The sequence below is a fragment of the Rhinatrema bivittatum genome, chromosome 4 (assembly GCF_901001135.1).
Source record: "Rhinatrema bivittatum chromosome 4, aRhiBiv1.1, whole genome shotgun sequence".
Lineage (NCBI taxonomy): Eukaryota > Metazoa > Chordata > Amphibia > Gymnophiona > Rhinatrematidae > Rhinatrema > Rhinatrema bivittatum.
In genome coordinates, this window is record NC_042618.1 from 438,125,551 (window position 1) to 438,147,768 (window position 22,218).

The following is a 22,218-nucleotide window of genomic DNA, read 5'->3' on the forward strand; positions in this document are numbered from 1 at the left end:
CAAAAATCTTTTGAGCATCCTGAGCTCTTGTATCCAGGATAATTCTGTACCACGTGGCCTTAAAGCAGTAGCATAATGCACAAATCAAAATGAGACGTAATATTCTACGGTCCCTACCATGATTTAAAGCACTTCAACCAGAGACTGGTATAGTGAGTCAGAGATCAGGGATGACAAAGCAGAAATTTTTTTACAAGATAGAAAGGAACACAGTGTTTGGAACAAAGATATTTTATATACCGTACTTTTTATAGCATGGTTTACACTTTCTGTTGCCCAATTTAAGGAGGGGGCATGGATTTTCAAAAGAATTTACATGCATAAAACCTGGTTTTATTCGTGTACATGGTTCTTTCAAAATTGCCTGGGTGTATTGTGCACGTAAATGTACATGCAAAAGCCACTTCGCACATACTTTTATGTGCACTAGATAAGAGATTTTCTGGGCACAAGAACAGAATTTAAACGCATAATTACGATTCTGAAAACTATGTGCCTAAATATACACCCACAAAGCTACGCCTGCTCCCAGGGTGTAAATTTCTGCTTGCATGTTGGGACGGTTCCGCACATAGCTGCGAGTTTTCGAAGAGGATTTATGCGCATAAATCCACTTTGAAAATTTGAGCTAAAATCTGTGGGTAAAAAGCATCTGCAGATTTTTGCCTATGAGGGATCTCTGAAAATTGCCCTCTTTAAATTTTAAGGTTACTGAAACAATCAGCCACATCAAAGGCAAATATTTTAAAATGCTGGAGGGCAGAAGAGGCAGATATATTAAAAAAAAAAAGAAAATAAAAACTACACACAATGGGAAAAAAATGAAAACCAAATTTAGCTCAGTTTATTTTCTTAGCAATGCTTCCTGTTTTGTGTAGCCTTCAAAGTCAATTATCTGCCACAATGGGAGGCAGATTCTTTGTCGTTTAATGGAAGGGTAATTGCAATTTGTTCTTCACTTTCCAATATTAGCATGTCCTAGTTTAAAGACTCCTATGTTTACAAAGATTTTTCATTACAAAGGACTTCATTATCATTTTGAAAATTTGGGTGATGTCAGCATATATTTCTGTTTTGGAAACTGTGTTATTCAACTAATGTTAGGATAACCTATTACAACAATTAACTATTCAAATAGTCAAATATTAAAATCCATCTAAATGAAAGATCCCAGGCCTAAGGAAACAAAGACAGATGACAGGCACTTATTCTTTTAATTATAATCAGTCTTTTTAAAAGCTGGCAATTCTGTCATTGCTGTGGGTATATTATAGCTAGTTTTAGAAAACAGCCCAGTCAGATAAGAGAAATAAAGAGACAAAAAATATACAAAATATTTTGTTTTATTAGTGTTTATTCTGGAAAGATACAGAAATAATAACAAGAATAGAAAACATGTTATAGAAAATTGTATACAATAGTAAAACAAGCCTACAGCTGTTAAAAAAATGATATCAAAGCTAAGTTAACAAAGAATATACTATATACTGGGACTAGTGATTAACTATTATAGAGAGATGTGCAGGTCTCCATATTCATGCTACCTCTTTCTGTTCTAACAACTGCAACATGATCCTTTGTCTCATTTTCAGAACAGGAACAAAAGAGAACATATGCAGAGGAAATAGCAGGTCTGCTAAATTCAAAGAAATCTTCAAGCTAGCAAATCCACTAAGATCAGCTGTGGGGCATTGAAATGACCATGAACAGGATCTGACTGGAAGAAGAAATTCAAGAATCTAGAAGCCTGAAAGCCAAAAGCTAATTTTGATTGTGGTATGTATAATACATGGTGAATGCATGCAAACATTACATATAATGAACCATCACTTAAGCCTTATACAACACCATCAAATATTATTTCGTTATTTTGCTAACATAAATAAAAAAATTATCTTATTATTTAAGTCCTAAAACTGAAGTGAGGTGTGGGCAGCAGGCAGGGATGTCAACATGTAGCTTTCCACTACATACCATTCCAGAAAGTGTAATAGATCCACAAGTATGATGTCTAATGCTGAGGTTCCCATTTTTAGCTGATAGTTTTTCACAACGTATTTCATGGCTTCCATCCCTACATGAGACTTTATTACAATCACATAGGAATAAAAAGCCATAAAGCACCAGAGTGAATTTATCTTGACTGGAAGCAATACTTTTTTTTTTTCACATGATTTCACATCCATTTCAAAATCAACCAATAATTTCATGCTACATTACTGAAAGTTTAAAACAACATTTCAATGGCAAGCAACGCATACACCAAAAGAGTTACATCACAAATTAACAAAATTGTGTCTCTTACAGACATTTTTAGGTTAAAACCAGGACCAAAAGACATCAAATCTCACAACACAGAATTCACTGAAATGAACATAACACTAAAGAGGATTTTGCAGGTAAAACACCACTTCAACATGGATCTTGGGAACATAAAATCTAAAGACAGCCACTAAAATAGGCTATAAGAATTACCTTTTACTCATCTTTGTATGAACAATAAATTAGCCAAGAATTACTCAAAAAACAGAGAATATTTAACTGTATAGCAAAGATATTATAAGCTGTAAAATATACAAGCTGTACATTTTAAGCATGATAAGTAAATTATTTTGTCCATGCTCATTAAATGGAATGCTTTTACTGAGCATAGAAAACTAATATATGACCTGCATGGCAGTCTGCAATTGTTAAAAAAATAATAAGGCATACTATAGTCTACTATGAACTAAATTGAGCTCACTAGTTTACTTTTCTTATAATTGCTATTGGAATTTTATTAATATTATTATTGTAAATAAATTGACCCAGTGGAAACACAAGTCACTGTGAGGGGCATGTACAAGAGGCATAATATGGACATTATTTTTCCTCATAATTAGAATTGCATTGCATTTGAGTTTCAAATATTTTTGAGTAAATGCTTCTAAAACCCAAACTTATTTCAGGCCTATTTGGGGGAATGAGCTCCTTTGGACTTCCAGTTCAATTGGAACCAGGGCTGGGATCTGTTTGTATCTACCCAGGGAATTTTCCTCTATTTCATGACCCCCTTCCTTCTCACCTACCCCAATCACTGCCAGGGCCTGCGCCAGGGCTCCCTTCCAAAACCCTGCAATAATGGGCCTTAAATCCTGCCATTAGGTATCACCATTCTGTCACAACTGGGTCTCTATCCCCCAGGGGTCATGAGCACTGCCACTATGGCATTCCCCATCCCAGGTAGCCTAGGGAGTGGAAAATCATACCCAGGGAATCAACCCAGGCCTTCCACATGGCAGCGCATTGGGTCGCCACACTAGCCCAGAAGCTAACACCTTAACACAAGTACTGCTAAATGTTTAATGCTGCTCCTATTCAAGTGATACCAATATAATCTTCTTTGCTTTATAGCTCTTCCATTCCTAATACCTTTCATCTAATCACTAAAAATGAACTACTTTATTTAATTTTGTTTAACCTACAGCAGATCTCTGACCTTACTTACCTGTCAAATCCATCTATGTCTTGCCTGGCACAGTGTGGATTGCATAGGGAAGAGCAGGAAATCATTAAACGAAAGGAAGTGCATAAATAAATTCAATTATCATGCATAAAACATGCAAATGATTTAAGGATTGGATCTGAAACTCTAGTTGATATTCATTAATCTTAGGTTGCACTTTTGAGGGAATAAAAGATGCTAATTGGGTCCAGATTAATGCACTCCTAACCTTTCAATTTGTTTTATGTGAGGGTTAAATGAGATGTATTAAAATAAACACAGCTGCTCATTTTTTTCCATGTGCACTGTTTAAGTAGGGAACAAATAGAACCACTGTAGATTTCCCGGTAGAAGAATGAGCACAGACACTTTACCTCAGACAAATGCTGTTACAGATACAAGACAGCACTCTGATGCCTTATCAAGTAGTAAGTTTATCTTTTGAGATGAACACAGAAGCAGGGAAAGACCATGAAATACAAATTTTGATTGAATATACCTGACAACAGTATGATGTAGATCAAGAATATATGTACTGATAGATAGCAATGTTGATACATGTCTTGATGATTGCATTGCTGTGTCTTCATAACATAACCGAGATGGACGTAAGAATGGATGACTCCTTGGACAGTCCTGCATGCTACTAAGTGGACTGGTGTGGACAGAGGGAGCAAAAGTTTGAATTTTCCCCAAATCTTTCCTATGTTGAAGGCTGAGAAATGGGTGAAGATCACAGTTCTTGAGGGATGGGAGACTATATCAGTATCAGGGGAATCCAGCTAACCCCAAGGTATAAAGCAAGAAGAGGCTCTAAAGACACAGAATGGGTAGTTTGATCCTGACATGCAATGTAAATGGGAAGACTGCTGAGCTATAATGAATAAAACAGGCAGAGATGAAGGGCCAAATATTAAATCTGGATGAGAATGCAACAGTATACTTATATCTCAATAGTACATAAGGGCAAAAAGCATTATCTATGGGGTTCACAATAAAAAGAGAAAACAATACAATGTTCATGCTATCCAGGCTAATGAAGACAACAAATCAAGCAATTAATTAAATGGAAACACTTGATGTTTTTGATGAGGAAAGTTAGTCTACATCAGCACCTGCTGTCAACTGAAAGCCTGAGGCAGCCCTTGCACTTAGGAGACATAAAAAGATATGTTAGAACTTCAAATACATGTGTAAGTGGTGGATATAAAGGGAATGGTTTCAATCATGCAATTAGTAATTGATCCTGTAGAAAATCCAAGAGATACCCAACAAGAAGTCCAACCAGTAACCCTGGTCAGAACGGACAGAAAGGGGACCACAAAAGATAGCTAGAACGATAGGAAAGAACTACTTAAGCACCCCCCCCCCCCCCGGCAGCAAATTAAAAATAAAAAAAAGAGAGAAAAATCATATAAATCCAAACTAATATAATATAAACTATACAATGCTTTAAGTCTTTCTTCTAAATGTTTAAATGGGGGGAAATATAGTGTATTATAAACTGAACAGTTTATCCTAGTTATTGAATATTAATATTGATAGCCCTATGTTATCTTTTTCTTTGACTTGGAGATAATTCACTGAACATTTTAATCATGAGCATCCCATAAAGGAGATTAGATCATCTACATTTACAGACTTACACTCCCTGAAAGTTCTTAACAAGAAAAATATTTTTTGGCATATGCATTTAATTATGCAAAATTACAGCTATAAGATCGACATTATAGCCACCAGCATGCTGAGCCAATATCCGGCAAAGAAAGATGGCTATGGTACACATTTTCCCTATAAAGAGGAAACAATTATACAGTAACTAAACCCTAAGTAAGAGCTAAAGATATTCACCTTGTGAAGCCATATCTCAACTAGCCCCTTGGCATTTGCTGGAATTATTCGCAGCACGAACTCAACTTTTTCATTTTCTGCTGACTCCATGTGAGTAATTTCTTTCTCATGATTAAAAGTAAGCTGTGCAATTCCTTCATCGCATTTCTTCAGGTGTGGCTGGATTCATACTGGATCCTTTGTCTCAGAAAGGATTTCTAGCAGCTCATCATTGGAGAGGAAGAAAAACCTATAAACATGATAAAAATGAACTTTATAGCTATCTGTATAAACATATTTTAGACCAATGCACGCCGTTGACAGATGAAATGGACTGTTTACCTCGGAAAGAATAGTCTTTTCTTCTCCATATAATCATTCAGGCCTTTCTGAATGTCATCCAAAAGCGATTCTGCCTCCTTCAACTTATCCAGCATCTGGGGCTGCGAGATAACCCTCATGGCATTGGCCTCCTCCACCGACTCCTTCATTATTACCCTCCTGGTGGGTGAGATAGAATACAGTGAATGTAATAACCATACTTCACACAACAGGCTCTCTCTCTCTCAAATTGAAAATCCCCTTATTACAAAACAAGGGGTGTTCTTTCTCTTCTACCTTTAAGTAGGACTGTCACATTCATTGCATTTTACAAAAACGCAGCTGCTTTTTAAGCTACAAATAAATAGAAACTGCTAGGCGGTAATTCTACTCGGCCTGAATGCGTTGTTTTTTTTTCTTGGACACTTTGGTGAGGGGCTTTTATGATAAACTGGAACGAGCAGGGGAAAGTCCTTTTTTTCCATCTAATTATGACTGAGTTTTGTTCTGTGCTATTAACCCACAACGTTAGGTTGAACTTCTATTTTCTTGCACCGACCAGTTCAATAAATCAACATGCTTTGTTCCCAGGAAATTAGCAAACTAATTACTAAGAATTCATGGACTCTAATGATGAAAATAGAAATAACACAAAACAAAGGCATATGGCACAACAGCAACAACTACAGAAAATGAATGAGCTCTCCGCTATACAGAATACAATGTCATGTTTGGACAGCGGATGAAACCTTTTAATTAATCGTTCTATATAAGAATGCAGATTTTAGGTTTCGGTTCATAAAATCTTGTTATTTTGATTTTATTGGCATATTTGCTCATAAAAGATAACTTATTCATTTGTTGTTCCAAAAACTGAATCCCACATCCATTATTCAGAAAATGAGAAACCAGGAGAAAACAGCAAATAACTGATTTGCAGAAAGTTAAAATGTTAGGTATCACAACTGTTTGACTTTTCTAAATGTTTCTCCCTCCCCAGTATTGCCACACTTCTGATACCAACCATGCTGGGTGAGCCTTAGATTTATTTATTTTATTTGTTTTCCTCCTTCTGGCACTTCAAAGTGAATTACATTCAGATGCTGTAGGTATTTCCCTATCCCCAGAGGGCTTACAATCTAAGCAGGGACGGCTCAAGGCAATCTGCTGCCTGAGGTGAAGGATAAAATGGTGCCCCCCCCCCCCCCCATGGTCTAGTGCAGGGGGAAGGCAATGGAAGGTTAAATGACTTGCCAAGGTCACAAGGAATGGCAACAGGATTTGAACCCTTGGCTTCCCTTGTTTGCAGCCCACTGCTCTAACCACTCAGTTTTTGAGCCTGTTATTTGTTTGTTCTCAGTCTTCAGCATCTACACTAGGGGGCGCCGGAGAAATGTTTAATTGGGCGGTGCAGCCATGGGTCTAGAAATAGGACTCCGTCATTCCCTATTTCCTGCCTCCCATCCTTCTCCAGGATCTGCCCCCTGGGGGTATGAGAGGTTGGTGAAGGGTGGGAGTCTGTGTGTGTGACACACTCTCTCTTAGGGCTGATACAAGGGTATTAGATGCCCTAGACAAACCTTACAGCCTTTCATTCTCCCTTCCCTCAACCTCCCCACATATTTAAAACATATGCATTCTTTTCCATTTTTAAATGTATTTACTTCCCCAACCTAAAAAGGCAGATTGCAAATGGAAAATAAGACATTCAAAGTACAATCTTCTGAAGTAAAAATATCACTTACAACAACATATTGTTGCGATCCCTCCTGTGCTGCGCCACAGGAGGCATCTTACTTTCTCTTCCGGAGGCCGCTCCGAAGCCAGGGCCTCGCCTGCGCTCTATCCAGGACTTGCTCCAGGGCCTGGGAGGCCTCACTGTTCTTGGGGGCCTGCCTGTGGCTTGCTTGGCTGTGTTTGGACTTCTTGGTTCGGCCACACCCTTCTCCCTAGGGGCCGGCCCGCAGCACTCCACCGCAGTTATAGGGCCAGTGAGGGGCGGTCCAGGTGAACTCCTCCCAGGGAGTTGCCTGCATACAGCAGTATAAAAGGACTTTCACTTCAGTTCCTGCTTGCCTTTGGATTGGGTTCCACAGTTGCCTGTGACCCCTGCCTGATCCAGGTCCTCCGTGGTCTCGCTTGTCTTGATGGCTCTCTGTCCTGTCTCTGCCTGTTGCCGTGATGTCTGTTCCGGATGTTCCTGATGTTTGTTCCTGTTCCATTTCCTGATGTTCCTACCTGGTTTAGGCTTCCAGGAGTGCAGCAACCTGCTTTAGGCTGCCAGGAGTGCAGCAACCTGCCTTGGACTGCCAGGAGTGCAGCAACTTGCCTTAGACTGCCAGGAGTGCAGCTACCCGCCTCTTCCCTGTGCTCGTCCCGCTCCTGCGGCTGTAGGACAGGGTGGTCCGCGACCAGCCCATTGGGTCCGCCCATGTCGGTGGGCTGAGTAGGGCACCCTGAGGGACAGCGCCACTGTCTTCCTTCCTAGCCCTCATCCATGATGTCCTTGCTTCAGCCCTTGTCTATGATGTCTCTGCTTCCTCTTTCCTGTGCTCGTACTGCTCCTGCGGCTGTAGGACAGGGTGGTCCGTGACAAGCCCATTGGGTCCGCCCGTGTCGGTGGGCTGAGTAGGGGGCTTGAGGAACAGTGCCTATGTCTTCGCTTTAGCCCTTGTCCGTGATGTCTTCAGTGTTCTATATCTGCCCTCGTCCCCTGTCCGGCCTGCTGCCCAATGCCATTACCCAGCGGCAGGTCCGAAAGGGCTTGGAACAGTCGGAGGACCGTTCATCAATCAACACTGCGTTGTTGGTTGTCTTGGGCGTGCAGGTCCGGCTGAGGGTCAGACTCTGCTCCTTATTCCTGCTTCAGTACCTGCCTGGCTCTCCATGCTCGCATCGGATCACCTCCCACGGTGGGGCTTGGGGCTCCTCCCTGAGTCTCGCCGTGGCCTAAGGGCTCACTTCACCTGCTCTAGAGGCGACCGCTCTCCTCGCGCCCGCAACAGAATCCGGAAGGCTTTCAAGCCCTCGGTTCGTCAGCAGCGTGGAGGACGCGCTCGTAACACATATATATTATATAGGCATACCTGGCAAAAAAACCACTTTCAATATTAATAGTTTAATAGACTTAATAAACTATTTTTCTCATAGTAAACAAGGCGGTTACTGGATCCCATATGGTATTAGGCTTATGTTCAAGTGCACTGGGTGTGAACTTGGCCCACAGAAAGCCAGGAATAAACTGAACTACAATTTCAATATAGTAAGCCTTCCATATCATTCATAACTGCCAGCACTCAACCAATGAAAAAGCCATACAGCAAATATTACATCAGGCTCTAAACACCAATACGCCCCCTATTAGGAAAACAGATTAAAGCCAGGTTGTTGTAAATCCCTACACAGAAACTACATACTAGCAGAATACCTAAAGCCTCAGTCACACAAGCAGAACACAGATAGACTCTCACCAAATACAGAATAAAGAGATCATAAAATATAAATTGAAGCGTGCAGAGAAAACCTGAACTGGAAATCACAAGAAGCCAAACTCTGTAAGCAATACAAACACAATCAAGAAATATAAAACATTAAACAAACCAATAAAAAGAATGTCAAATCTGCTGATAAATTCAGCCAATTAGAAACATGCATAAAAATGTTTAAAATATTACCAAACACTAATAAAATATTTCAAAACAGCAGATACATCACATCCAATAATTAAATTAACAAGGATAAAAAAAAAATCTCCCACTCTCCATAACTGGGAACTTTAGATTTCTAGTCCTCCTGAGATTGTCATAGATTGGAGGACGGTGCACAAACTTTAACCTCTCTCACAAACACATATATACAGGTAGTCTCACATATGCACACATGTGTAAGTGTGTGTCCTCATAGACACACACATACACACATAAAAACCCTCTCATATATACACATACATCACACACAAATACACTTTTCATATATACACACACACACCCTCTCATATATACACACACACACACCCCACCATCCTCTCATACACAACAAACACACACACACACACATACATACACAAGCAGGCTGCCTTACACACAATACACACACAAATAGTGCCTTTTCCCATTCTTCCGCCGCCACCGACCTGGGCTCTGGCGGCAGCTCAAGGCCTTCTTGTCTTTTCTTTGACCGCCACTAACTTGGGTTCCGGTGGTGGCTCACAGCCTCTTTTTTCCTCTCGACCATCACTTGGGCTTCTCTTCACTTTCTTCAGCCACTGCTGGCTTGGGTTCTGGTGGCAGCTCGCAGCCCCACATGGCTTTCTTCTAACTGCGGCAGGCCTTGTAGACCTCTCTTCTGGCCACAGCAGGATGGCTCTGCCACGGCCCCGCAGGTTTCTCTTCCGGCCACAGCGCTAGCAGCCCCTCTTCTTCTCTTCCGCCGGGAGTAACCGGCCCACCGGGGGAAGTCCGATCCCCTGATAGGGCAATCCGCGCCCCCCCCCCCCCCCTTTTCAAATTCCTAGAGCAGGCATAATAAAGTCAGGGTGAGGCGGCTGTGGCAGGAAGGTTTCAGGGGGCAATTTTGCTGCCTCAAAATCTTGCCGCCTGAAGTGGCCACCTCACCCTGCCTCATTATAGAACTGCCCCTGAATCTAAGGGGTCATTTACTAAGACACAATAGGTGTTTATCATACAAAAAATGCTGATCATCACACAAACACCTAACATAGCAATATTGTGCAATATTGGTGCAAATTATTTTTCAAAAAATAACACAGGCATTTAAATGAGCTGCTTTGCATGCATAAGCTTTGCAAATGCATGCAAAGCAACTCATACATACCTAAATGTATGCAAATAAAATAGCCCAGCTTGCCACAAACAATGCAAGCTGTGTTATTTCCCAGAAAGTTAGCTATAACTCCAGAATTGTAGCTGAGGTTTGCCAAGTGCACTGGGACATTAACAAGCATCAAGTTGATCCAGTCCTGCTTCTTGTATGGCCACACCAGCCCTAAAAGGATCCTTCCAGCATGTGTGCAAGCCTGCCTATGAGTCTTGCATGTATCCCACCGCCTCTAGAAGAATGCCACAGGGTTTAAAGTTAAAAAAAATGTGCCAACATAGTTTGGTGATGGTCCCTCCCCTGTCTTCACCAAGTCCCAGCCCCTTAATCATCAAGTTACCCCAGCCTTCTACCCCTGCCATCAGTATCAGGACCCCTGGCCATCAACGCCCATCAAAGGCCACCCCACATTAAATCCTCCAAGCCTTCCCCAACCAATAACAGCAGAGCTGCCCCCCTCACTTGTGCCCCTCCCCTCACCTGATAACTTTTCAAACCCTGGTAGTCTATTGGAGCCCAGAACACCCCTTAGGCTCTGGACTAGCCACCACCATCATTCAAAATGGCACAACTTTAATTGTAATCCATGACCTCCAGTTGTAAAATATCCAAATTGTATAACGAACCAAATACCTGAAGATAACTGACCTATAGCAATTTTTCTAGCATTCATGATCCTACAGGAATTTTCTCCTGGAATCACAAATTTATGGCAGGACTTACTGCTTTACTAAAAGCAATAGGGGTCAATTTTAAAAACAGTGCGCATCCATGTTTGAGCGGTTCCCGACACACACACATAGATGCACCGATTTTATAACATGTGCGGGCGGCATGCATGGGGGGGGGGGGGGGGAATTTTCGCAAAATACGTGCGGTGACGCAATTGGGCCTCCACCAGTACCCTCCCAGTCCGCTCCAATTAAGGAGTGGACTGGGAGGTAACTTCCCTACCCCCCTACCTAACCTTCCTTCCTCTTCCTTCCTCTTCCCCTCTCCTCCAAACCCCCTAAACCTAACCTAACTATCCCCAAATTTTTTATTTTAGTACTTACTACTCCTCTGGAGCAGAAGTAATCTCTGCGCGCCGGCCGGCTACCGGCACATGCTTCCCCAGGACAGTGTTGAATGGCACTGTCCTGGCCCGACCCCGCCCCCTCCTCACCCAGACCCTGCCCCCCCGCCACCCCTTGGAGAGGCCCGGCACTTCAGCACGTAGCGGGGTTTATTCACGTGGCTGGGCCTATTATAAAATATGCGCGGTGCGCACATGGCCTGGCCAAACGTGTAAACCCCGAAATTTACACGCGTAGGCCATTTAAAATTTACTTGATAGTGAATTCACTAGCACATTAAGTAGCATAATCCCTCTCATCTTCACTCTTTTGAATAAGCAGTTATTGCATTTTGCAAAAAGAAAGAGTGAGAGACATAAGTTTGTTCAGTTTTATTCAGTATATTTATTCTTTGGTTTTATGATTTTTGTAATGCAAGTCATTTGTTTTAATTTTAGTTCATTTTGATTGTTTTTGAATATGTATGTTTTTATTGTAATCCGAAGAGTACTTTGGATCATGCAGACATAAATTTTTTTAATAAATAAATAAAATAAAGACAGCAAGTAGGAGTGTTAGAACTGAAATGATCTGGAAGAGGAAGGTTGGGGGTCTGCTCTCTCTCTCTGAGTGAGACAGGGTGTGAAGAGAACCATGTACAGCAAAAACAGAAATCCCTCTGAAGCAGTACAGACTGTAGGTGAAAAGAGTGAGCTCTCAAGGAAAAAGGAAGCCACAGCCTGAATTTTCTCCTGATTTAGAAGAGACACTAAAACTTAACTAAATCCCAAAAGGCGAGAGAATTGCTTTCCAAGAAAGACAAGTGGGGAGCTGGAGCTAACCAGAGCTTGTCCTAGCACAAGAAAGTCTAGTTCTTGCATTTTCCAGTGAAGAAAGAGGAGATCCATCTGCCATTCTGAGAAAGATCCAGTCCAATAGTCATTGAAAGCCTAATGAGTTGAGCAATTCATTTTAAAAGTAATGGCTGCAGAAGTTCCATGATCTAAGGACTATCTTTGGAGTAAACTGCATCAAGTTTTAAGCCTTGTTGGAGAAAAAGAATGACTTTTCTTGCTGAAGTAATTTTCCACAATGTTGAAATATGTAATTTAAATTCATGGAATGGCATTGCAAAGGGACGATTTTTTGTAAATATTTTCCCTCATCACTTTCATCAAGTAGAGAGACTTTGTTTGAAAACCACATTTTCTGTGTCCAGTGTCTTGATGGTGCAAGTGAAATTACAGGAGCATCCAATTCGACAGAGGGCCTTGGGGATGTATTCTTCTTTTAATAAGGCGGCAGAATTCATTTTGTGTAACAAGAAGCCAGAGATTTAAAAAATGGCATCCATTATGGAGACCCCAATCATACTTTGAGCTATTTCTGAGGCTTTACATCTAAGTGGGAAGGAATCACACCTAAACTAAAGAAGAAATGTGAATTGTACATGTCTACTGATGCCAGTTAAGTGGCAAATAATGAGTGTCTGACGAAAGGTTGTTAGTAAGTGCAAAAGAGAGACTGTGCTTTTCAGTACGTGTCCCCGATCACCAAATCATTTGAGGCTTGTACCCAACAAAGTATGTGCATGAGTGCAAAGTGACACAATGGTTTGCAGAGCGATGCGCCAAAAGAGAAATCACACATCACATGTAGGAGCAAGATCAGAGTAAAGATATCCAAACACCATCATGACATGCTACGGAATACATCTGGCCCAGCCTGGATTAGGGAAAATCCATGAAAATGTTGTAAGTACCCTTAGGGACGTCTAGCTGTCCCAATTAACTTCTGCAGCCATTCTGGCAAATAGCAGTATTTTGGCAGATCTCAGGAGAAAGATAAGAACATAAGAAATTGCCATACTGGGTCAGACCAAGGGTCCATCAAGCCCAGCATCCTGTTTCCAACAGTGGCCAATCCAGGCTACAAGTACCTGGCAAGTACCCAAAAACTATGTATATTCCATGCTACTGATGCTAGTAATAGCATTGGCTATTTTCTAAGTCAACTTGATTAATAGCAGATAATGGACTCTCCTCCAAGACCTTATCCAAACCTTTTTTAAACAAGTGTTATCCATTTAGCCTGTTATGGATGTTGAATGAAGTGGAAGCTATTCAGAGCCAATGGTTAAGCAAGGCCATCACTAAAAGTCTGAGAGATGGCCAAAAGTACAAAGGCATCCTGGAAGACAGCAATACTTTCCAATGGGATGTAAGCAAGACCTGTGTGATCTAGGCAGCAGGGCAGTATCAGGAAGCACAGAAGAGAAGGATATGCAATTATCACCAGGAGGAGCCAATAAGCCTGCTTTCATTACAAGAACCTTGTTGAGTGGAATCGAGATTACCAAGCCCCCTCCAAGTCATTACAGTTAACTGGAGCCAGCTTTAACCTGGACTCTATTAAAGACATTAAACTGTTCCTGCTCATAAGTTAAAGAAAAGAAAGGACAAAAGAAGGACTTTTTTTTGTTTTCTTCCCTGTGTGTGCCTTGTTTTTTTTGTTCTAGAAACATCAGTTATCGCTGGATGAAGTAATCCGGAGGAAGAGGAATAAAGATGAAGATACCTAGCATAAAGATAGCTGGCAAAGTTTATGGACTTTTAGATGGTCTGTTTTGTTAGTTTGAAAATAACAAAGTATTTAAAAAATATAAAGAAAATATGCTCATTAAACATCTCTGCTATTTCTTTCTTCTTTTCAGCACAAGAATGGTGCAAAGCATATTGAGAATTATTATACTTGAATATGTTTCTTTCACAGGTTGAGTGGAGCAGAAAGGAATAAGCTTTCTTGTGTAAATACCTCTTTGATTTACACAGGCATTGAGATGCAAATGGAATCTTATCCTGTAAATATTTCATGATTCTATCACCTACATAGTGAACTAACTGGAATCTCTGTTGCAAATAATTTTCAGTTCCTTCACAGGTGTTGTGATTCTATAGAATTTCTTAAAGGTGGTGATTATTCTGATATCAACGTCATCAGGAAAAATATCTACAGTGTTCTGCTGGTTTGATTACCACTGGGAAAGAAAGGGAGGAGTAATATTTTTTTTTCTTTCAGGCTGTCAGTATTATGAGGGTGGCTGCAGAGTTTCTTTCAGAGATGACCAAAATTAGGATACTGCAAGACTTAAAGGAGCACCCGATTCACTGGAGAGCATTGGAAATGTAAGGCTGTGGCTACTGCGCCCCCGGGTGCCATTGGTAACAGGCCTCTTCCCCCACCCTTCACAGCAAGTTGGTCTCTACCCCCCCACCTCAGTGCCTGGCAAAGAAGAGGGGAAGGAAGGGCAAGATAACTCACCAGGTCAAATTGAGCTGGCTTCCAGTTTGCAGGGCGGTGGGGGGAGGGGTTCATGTTGGGGTGCTGTGGTGTGAGGAGTAGCCCCTCTATCCCCACACACATGGCAACCACACTGCATGGATGGCACATTTTTTCCGAGTTCCTTTCTCTCAGCAAGCTGTGTGGCTATTCGATGACATCACTGGGCAGCCGGCCCAATGGGGGACATGTCTGGCCAGTTGCCTGAGTAAAGTGGGTGTGTGTGTGGTGGGGGGGGGGTGGAGAATTGGCAGGGGATAAAGGGAAGAGGAACCCATCCCTCTCCCCTTCCAGCTGCTTCATTTTGATGTGGCCAGTTTTTTCAGCAGCAAGCCCAATTTTTAATAGTAGCCTCATTTGTGCGGCCCAATCATTGATCCAAATATATATATTTGCTCTACAAACTCAAGCTGCATTGTTGGCTGCCCCGAGGTAGATAATCCCAGCGTATGGAGGTTCCTGAACTCTAGTACATGAGAACTTCTCGAATCCTACTGCAAATGCCCTGTCATTCAATAATCATAGCACGGGCTGATGTGCTACCACACCAGGCTCGATCCTCCCATTAAAGGGGGTAGCCCTCGCAGGGAGTTAGAGGCGGGTCAAGAATACTTTGAAGTCCTTGGTTTAGTGTGCAGCGGTGGGAAAACAACCAAACAGGAATTATTAGAAAAGGAATAGAAAATAAAACAATGAATGTCACAACGCCTCTGTATTGCTCCATGGTGAGTCCATATCTAGAGTACTGTGTGCAATTCTAGTTGCTGCATCTCAAAAATATATAGTTGCATTGGAAAAGATATAGAGAAGGGAGATAGAAATGATAAAGGGGTTGGAATGGCTTCCCTTTGAGGAAGGGCTGTTCAGCTTGGAGAAAAGATGGCTGGGGGGCGGGGAATATCATACAGAGCTATAAAATCATGAGTGGAATAGATTAGGTAAATTCAAATCAGATATTTACTCTGTCAAAAAATACAAAGACTAGGGGAAACTCCATGAAATTAGTAAGCAAAACATTCAAAACAAATTGGAGAAAATTCTTTTTCGCTCAATGCACTATTAAGCTTTGAAATTCATTGCAAGAGAATGTGGTTAAGGCAGTTGTCATAGCTGGGTTTAAAAAAGGTTTGGACAAGTTCCTGGAGAAGAAATCAATTAACTGTTATTAACCAAGTAGACTGAAGAAATAGCCACTACTTATCACTACATGATAGCAGCACTAGGATCTCTTTACTGTTTGGGATCTTGCCAGGTACTTGTGATCTGACAGGACTGGCCACTGTGGGAAACAGGATACTGGGTTTGATGGACCCTTGGTCTGACCCAGTAAAGACCAATTCTTATGTTTAGGAATGCCACAACCCTTCCCCTACAGAGCTTACATTGGTGAGGTAGGGCAGGGCACAGCTCCTAGAGCCAAGAGAAGGGGTCGCGCAGGTGGGCATGCCTTTGTGAGCAGGTAACTGTCCCACAATAAGAGGTGTTGCAAGGCCGGATATGGAGGGTGACGTCTTAAAGGCTCTGTGGACCCTGCATATAGTGAATCTGTGGCATCAGAAGGAGACAGTGATCCCGCTGAGAGCGGCAGTTTCTCAAATTTGGTCAATGTCCCCTGGGAGGGCCCTTCCCCCTCAGGTGGAAGGCGACAGGTGAATCTCCCAGCTGATAAAGACCATCCTTGGCAGGACATGGAGTAGAGGTCCCATGCCCTGTCCCGGATGGGTACTCTTGTAGGTCAGGGACACCCGAAACTGGCCCTGATGGCCTGGATAGAGGACAGGACCATGTGCAGTTTTACCCCCCATATCTTGTTGATAAAGTGGCTCGAGTTCTTCAGAGGATTATGTGCACCTCTCCCTCTGGGATTATCTCAGGTGCCACAGAAAGTGCAGATCCTCTGTATATAAATACAAAAGGGGATGGCACAACTTTATCTTCAGGCTTCATTACTCTCATGCCTGCAGGTGGCATTAGCCCCTCCGAAGGCCTGCCTCAAGTGCGACTATTGGCATTATCAACATAGGCACTATGACTGGTTCAGTTGCCCCTGTTCCTTAAGGTCACAGCAAGCATGCCTCATGACTCGAAAATAGCTCAATGGGGGTCCAGCTGATTCTAGGTAGCTGGAGTAGGAATGTACCCGAACCATCTTCTTCACCTACTTTTACAGATCACAGCTGGAGGTCTCGAGTGGTCATGTAGAATAGAAAATGGATGCAACAGGACCATGGTGGGTGCTACATCTAAGCAGGCCAGTCCTGCATTTCTGCAGCACCAGAGAGTAACTCCAGGCAGCAATTGGGCATGCCATTACTCAGAAGTCCCAGTATCCAGGTGTTGAATGGCCACTCCACATCAACTCAAGGTAATCACCATGCCTAGCCATGGTGATCTACAGGGTGAATTCTTCTCCAACATTCACTCTATGGTCATACATGGCTGCCATATTAGGTACTTACAAGCAATATGAGGGCTTTGCATGGCTTAATTATGTCAAAATCTTCGGGGAAAAAGTAGCTAACAGTCCTGAGGTGACATGGATGATCCAGGACACTAATTATGGCTTACTCATATGTTGAGGCAGGCACACAATGCCATGGTTCATGAGGTGAGGCAAGGGATACACCCCTTTCAGTGGCTTGCTAGTTTTGCAGGTTAGAGTGAACTTGACCCCTTTCAAATGACTGCTGGAGATTTAACAGAAAAAAAACTATTCCCTTGCCAAATACTGCTTCAGGCATGGGTGCACAAGGTGCCGCAAACTTCCCGTTCTCCAAGTGGCTTAAGAAAGGTGGAAACAACCCAGGAAAGTAAGGATATGTTGGTTTCAAGGGCCCCTACTGCTGATTAGCTTGAGGGCTATGGAGGCTTGGCTCTCTAGATATCTGGAGTCACAGACAGCTAGACAGCTTTAGGAATGGTTTCAGAATCCCTTATGGTAGCGCACCCAACAGGTCGGATCTTCCAAACTCCAAGTTAGAAATTCACCGCAAGGCGGCAGGCTAGGACAAACTGATGAAGGAAATCCAGATGGGTTGCATAGCCAGCCCATTTAGCTCTAGCCTCTTCTTGAATATGATTGTCTCCCCACTGGCAGTGGTTCTCAAAAAGGAGCCAGTGAAATATAGACTGATACACAACTTGTCATATCCCAATGGCTCCTCCATGAATGCATTTATCTTCTTGGGGGAATGCAGAGGACATTACACCTCATTTGACAGCACCATGGATTTGCTGAGGAAATACGGTCATGGTGCTCTCATGGCAAAGGTTGACATTGAGTATGTCTTTCACTTGCTGCCTGTGCATCCTGACTGCTTTGCCCTCTTGGGGTTTCATTTCGAGGGATATTATTATTTTAATAGGATAATGCCTATGCGGTGCTCAATTTCATGTACCTACTTTGAAATGTTCAGCACATTCTTACGCTAGATAATCATGGTGGGGGGTGTCGATAGTCTTGTCCATTACTTGGATAATTTCCTATTTGTCGCGAGTACAGTAGTTGCGTGCTACTTATTCGGATAAATCAGATTTATCCGGATAAATCTTGAAAGTGGCACTTATCTGGCTAGATAAGTCAGAACTTGTCTGGATAAGTCTAAAAAGCACTACTTATCTGGCTGTCTGACTTAGCCAGTTAACTAGTGTTTTTTAAGACTTATCCAGATCTCTGACTTAACCGATAAGTGGCAGTTTAAGACTTATCCAGCTTAGTAGAAGCTTACAGGGTGCATCTACATATATCAAGTAGGAGTTCTCCAGTAGTGGAAAGAGGAGTGGCAATCATGTGGAGATTGAAACCGCCAAGAATAATGGTTTTGCAAGGTCAACATCTAAAGTGAAGATAAATGGAAGATAAATTTGCTGGCAATTCCAACAGTAAAGGCAGAATGATTGAATAAAACGCAAAGAAGAACTCTTTTATGATGGGGCAAAGCTTTGGAATTCCTTACCTGAAAGTTTGCATGCTATTAATGATATCAGTACTTACAGGAAGCAACTAAAGGCTTATCTGTTTAAGCAGGCTTTTAAATTATAGATAGGTGTATAGATACTAGATGATGTGAATAAGTCACTGTTTATGTTGATTTTGTTATGTTTAAACATTTGCATATAATGTATGTTTGTTTTTATCTGAATTAATCCGCTTAGCACGATTGTATCGCTATAGGTGGAATATAAGCCTTTTAAAATAAATAAATAAATAGATGTTATAACTTGTGTATATCATATTCAAACAGAGATAACAGAGATCTTGTTCAGTTTGTTGTAGAATGAGATAAGAGGATTACTGTCCATCCTCTCAGTCTCATATATCTGAACAGTAGGCAGAGAAAATGGGCAGACAGAATGGGCTTCGCAGTCTTTAACTGTCATCATATTTTGTAGAACTTGTACAGTATTCAGGAAGAGTAAATTACAATTTACCCAGGTAAAAAAGCTGTTTGAAAATTGCCTCTCTATACAACTAAAAGTGCATTTTACCACATAGGGAGGTGGTGTTCCAAGAGTGTGCTTGGATCTGGGGAGGAAAATAATGTGTAAAGACATGGATGGGCCATATGGTCTTTATTTGCCATCATATTCAATGTTGCATTGATTGCATTTTCAGATCTTTATGCTTTATTTTCTATGGAAAAAGCACCCACAGAAAAAGCAGATGAAATGCCTGTGGGTACTTTTCTTGGGGCAATGTTCAAAGAGAAAGCATGCACATATTTTTCCTTTGAAAACTGATGCAAAGCTCTCAGGTAAAAATTACCTTTTCAACAATACGGGCATTTTGAAAATTGCCCCATAGTTTTGAAACATTGTATTACAAGTATTCCATAAGCTAATACCTCTATCAGAATAACAATGGCAGAATGTCAGCTAATTATGAGTGGGTATTTTAAATAGATGAAGCATTCCATTTATAAGTGGTGGTGATGATAGCTTTAGATGCAAAAAAATCTGTTCATCAGTAAGATATCCTATTGAGTTCTTTTTTTATCCTGTAGAAATACTTGGTCCCTAAACACAGAAGCATGATGGCAGAAAAAGACCATACAGCCTCTCTAGTCTGCACATCCACACCAACCCTATTCTTCAGGTTTTCATCTTAGTATCAAGAGGCCAACTTGGAGCTGCACTAACCAGTCAAGCCTAATTTATTCAGTAAAAGAAAAATGTCAAAACCCTTTGATTCACAAACAAATCCAAGTGTACTAAGGTGGCCCAGAGCTCTTAGATTAAATGTAAACACTTCAACTAAACAATGAAGGAAGCTGATTGCACTCTGGAAATGCTATCTTTGCCAGAAAAGGACTGTACTGGGTGTTATATTTGCAATGAAGTTAACATTTAAGTCTTAGTGGTGAATTTTCAAAGGAGTTACGTGAATAACATTAGCATATACATACGTGAGTAACCTGTACTCACAAACATGCTATTTTATAAAGATCAAAAATACATGCACATGTAAAATAGGGATGGTCTTAGGAGCATTCTGGGGCCGGGCTAAGATGTTATTTTATAAGATTCTTGCTTGTGTACATTTGGCAGCTTATTCATGCAGTTTTACAGCTGATACTTATCTTTAGCAACTGACCTCAAACTGATCTGTTGTTAAGTATTGATGACACTTACAGAATTTGGAAAACTAGTGTTTTAATTACACCAGCATGTTTTAAAATATACAAACTTACACATGTAAATCAGGGTTTTACACAAGCGAGTTGTATTTTTTTGTGTGGAAAATATATGTGCATACGTTTATAAAATAGGTAGAAAAGTATGTGTTCAATGCACTGAAATACATGCTTACAGTGCTTGGTATTCACGCATGGATAGACCTATGTGTATTTTATAATCTGCACATACCTAATACGCGCAGGTTATAAAATGGTGTGGTAGAGCCTGTGCGGCCTTATACGGGCATATATGGGGCCATGTGGAATTGTTTGAAAGTTATTCTCTTCGTCTTTTTTGATATTATCTTGAAGCACAGTTACTCTGCTAGCAAGGTTGTAATTTAAATAAGTTGAGTTTGTTCAGTGGGAAGAAAGAAAACTAGGCCCATGTTTATAATGTTGGTATAGTTAGAAAATCTTAACAGTTTAAGGAAGAACTCAATCATTGAGAAGAACCATTGTTTTTCAACTGATTCTTTTGGAATAAAATTGAAAGGAAGAAAGTACCTGGTGTTTTAAATCTCTACAAATGGTAATGCTATTTCTCATATGAATGGCTACTCTTTAAATCCAGTCAGGTTTGCAGATCTTACTGTTCTTCCATGGCACAGCTACATTAGGCTTGCAAGGAGGCTGGGATAAGCTGCTTGGGGGGACCATGATTACAGCGCTAGGAGCAGCAATACAGCAGCTTCAAGATTCCAAAGTGTCTGAAGAGACCTGTAAGCCATGGACAGGCACAGAGGACAGTGGCAGGTTGAGAGATCAGGTAAGACATGCATGTGTGTGTGTGTGTGTGGGGGGGGGGGGGGGTGGGTGGGAATGAAGCTGGTGTTGCTTTAAGTATGGGAATTTATATGCTAAGATACCCAAAACAGTAGAAAATCAGAGAGGAAGAAAGACAAATGGGAAGACTGGATAGGACAACTGATCTTTAGGGATGTGAATCGTTTCTGACGACTGAAAATATTGGATGATATTTTCAATCTCGTCAGATATTGGGGGTCCCCGATAGCGATAGGAAACCCCACGATTAATTTTGTGGGCTCTCTTATTGTTATTGGGGGGGAGGGGGGCGGGAAGAAAGGGCACTTACAAAAACACAGCTCGACCCTTTAAAATTAGTTCTTTAGTATCCCCCCACCCTCCGGACCCTTCCAACCTCCCCCCCCCAATTTTTAAATACCTGGTGGTCCAGTGGGGGTCCTGGGAGCGTTCTCCTGCTCTCGGACCGTCAGCTGCCAGTAAACAAAATGGCCCCGATGGCCCTTTGCAAGTGACAAGCTATCCGTGCCATTGGCCGGCCCCTGTCACATGGTAGGAGCACTGGATGGCCCGCGCCATTTTTAAAGATGGCGCTTGCCGTCCATTGCTCCTACCATATAAAATACTAGGGTAGATCTGTGCGCAGTCATATAAGCATGTATATGTGCTCGTGTACAGTTCTTTAAAATGTATCCTCCCTATGTATCTGTACAGTGCTGAATAAATCTAGTAGTGCTTTAGAAATGATAAACAATAGTAGGAGGGAGAAATTACATAGTAACATAGTAATTGACAGCAGTTAAAGACCAAAATGGGCCACCCAGTCTGCCCATGTGAGATTCATACGCTATAGATAGATGCATGAGGCTGCATGAATGTTCTTAATCTGCTCATTAAAAGATATATGACGATT

General features: G+C 41.5%; 1 pseudogene; it reads right to left on the reverse strand.

Annotated features, from left to right (window-relative positions):
* LOC115089436 overlaps positions 1 to 22,218 on the reverse strand; it is a 1,328,227-nt pseudogene that overhangs the window by 999,867 nt on the left and 306,142 nt on the right.